Source organism: Limulus polyphemus, unplaced genomic scaffold, assembly GCF_000517525.1.
Source record: "Limulus polyphemus unplaced genomic scaffold, Limulus_polyphemus-2.1.2 Scaffold1396, whole genome shotgun sequence".
In the NCBI taxonomy this organism is placed as follows: Eukaryota; Metazoa; Arthropoda; class Merostomata; order Xiphosura; family Limulidae; genus Limulus; species Limulus polyphemus.
Window position 1 is genome coordinate 255,009 of NW_013667006.1, and position 2,755 is coordinate 257,763.

The window sequence follows — 2,755 nt, forward strand, 5'->3', positions numbered from 1 at the left end:
AATCCAATGAAAAAATAATTTAGTGAAGTATTTTACAAACTGTTTTAAACTTTAAATTTATGTTTTGATTCTGACTTAAGTATATTGGATTTTATCTGTTTTACGCTTATGTTGGTTTTAAGCAAAAAATTGAGATTCTTGAGCAAGACATGATTCATACAGCGCAAACTGAGAACAAAAAAATTATGTTTAAATAGAAGCAATCTCTTCAGCCAATGACAGTCAAGCAGAACAAATGAATTCTTATGTAACTATAAGGATGAATAACAGCTCACGCAGGGAATTATATTTTCTTAACAAGTACTTTACACGAGAAAAATACAGCCACGTTTTAAAGACAGTGACAGCATTGTTCATACTTTGCTTCGAACCTTATGCTCCAAACGGAGCGAAAGAAGAAAACCATGTTTGATCAAAAATGGAAACAAATTATGATGTGAAACTTCCTGAAAATTTTGTGATTAAACTGGGCCATAATTTGGATTATTAAAATAATATTTTAAATAAGATGATAGTCATAATTTATATATCGAGTATATTACCGCACTATGATCATTTTGACGCTGGTTAAACAAGAAGGACGGTAGGTATTTAAAAGAACGCTCACACCAACACTTACACGTTTGTGAATATGTCAAAAGAAATCGCAGGTGGATGTATTTTTTCTTTGTATATATATACGTTAAAGATTTTCTTTTCTTTTTCACCATAGCATTATTCTCATACATAAATTAATTTAGGTTATTATACGGTAAAGTAAACGGACTCAAAACAACATAGATTATTTCTTTGTTCTTTTCTTGTATTCTTAATCTGTAGCTTACTGTTAATCTAACATTAATTTCCCTCGTTTTTTGTTGTTGTTTTCTCTCTCTCTGTCTCCAGCAAGGTGGGATGAGATAAAAACTGATGTTACTTGGATGTTCTAATCTTATAAACAAATATCTATCATGCTTAATAATATTTCATTTGCAGTGCAATAAACGTAGTTTTTCAAAGACACTTTCCTCATATTTAAATGTATTTGGTCAAATAATGTTAAGATAAAGTACTCTGGAATAAACTCCTCAGTGATGAAGATTATATACCTCTCTTCACCCTCAAAATATAAAGGTACCCATCCTCCATCCCCAAATGGGTAATGCTTCACATGAGTGGTGATAATGGGACGTCTAGTGAGAAAGCTTGATATAAAAAAAAAAGTTGAAATTACGGACGATGACATAAAAAGAGAAAAGAAACCATGATGTTAGCACAGATATTTTCTGTTTGGAAGTAAAGTTTGTACTGTTAACTAACAAAGTTGTTTTTGGTGGAGAAGTTTATTCAGTGGGTAATGCAGCATTTCAGGGGTGTTTTTACATCTACTTAAGTCATCATGGAGCACAGATTCCTGAGGTATAACGTCTTCAGAAAGTACTTTGTCGAGTCTATAATCTCATTCACATAAGGTACTGGGAATGGCTTTAGTGCCACCTAATGGCTACAATGTCACTCAGATGGGATTGAATTGGCCATTACCTAGCGCAGTTTCTAAATTACGGGACTTAATATTCGCAAAGAGCGAAATCTTGCAATGAATACTTAGCTTAACTCCGCAGGTCTAACAAAGACCAATACGCCACTGGCTAAATAGAAGTCCGCCAACTAAAGAAAGTGGACATTAGCAAACCATATTCTAAGCGTCAGGTGAATGTCTACGCACAGCATAAATAGTAGGCTTTTCCTGGATAGCAAAGATAAGATTGAGAAAAACAAGACTGCAACTGCGTGTTAAGAAAATGCTCGATACATATATCAGAGTGTGAAAGAACTAGAAACTATTATGACTACGATTAAGCAAAGATATTGAAGCAACGACAAAAATGACATTAATAGCGGAGACTGAAAAGAAATTACAACCTTTACTTTCAGAACTATGATATCAAATAATAATACCATTCGATAACTTTTAGATATATTTTGTTCGGTTTCTATGGAATACAAGCGTGTTTTGTGTACTACAGTAAGGCACAACTAGCCATGTCATATACTTTCAACATATATTAACATTAAATATCTATTATGATTTAATTTTCTATTTAGATCTTCTTCTTCTTCTTTTAGCTTTTTCCCGTATCTATACGGAGTCGCTATTTTTGGTGTTGGCAGGGTTTTTTACGGCCGGATGCTCTTCCTGACGCCAACCATTCCCTAATTTAGCAGTGTAAGACTAGAGGGAAGGCAGCTAGTCATCACCACCCACCGCCAACTCTTTTTACCAACGAATAGTGGGATTGACCGTCACATAATAACGCCCCCACGGCTAAAAGGGGCGAGCATGTTTGGTGGGACGGGGGGTGCGAACCCGCGACCCGTAGATTGCGAGGCCTAGCGTCCTACCCACCTGGCCATGCCGGGCACCCTTAATTTTTATTTAGATACGAGTCTAATTTTGGTTTACTCCATGTTCAAAGACTGTAACATTAGATGTTCAGATTTTGTGAAACTTGTAAGTATTAGTTGTGCTCTGTTTATTCTGTTTGTGACGGTACAGATTAATTACACAACCTATTTTGGACTTTAATGCTTAGTTTATTAGAGAAAATGTTTAAATCATATTATTTTTCCGATAAAATTCACAGATGGCGCTAAAGCATCACTTCGAACAGCTTGAGTTTCGGTAAAATTTGTTTCGACACTAATCCTAAGCCTAAGCTAAAATAAAGGACAATGACCAAACCCTTTTTGATTCGTATGGTTTGATTTACACTAA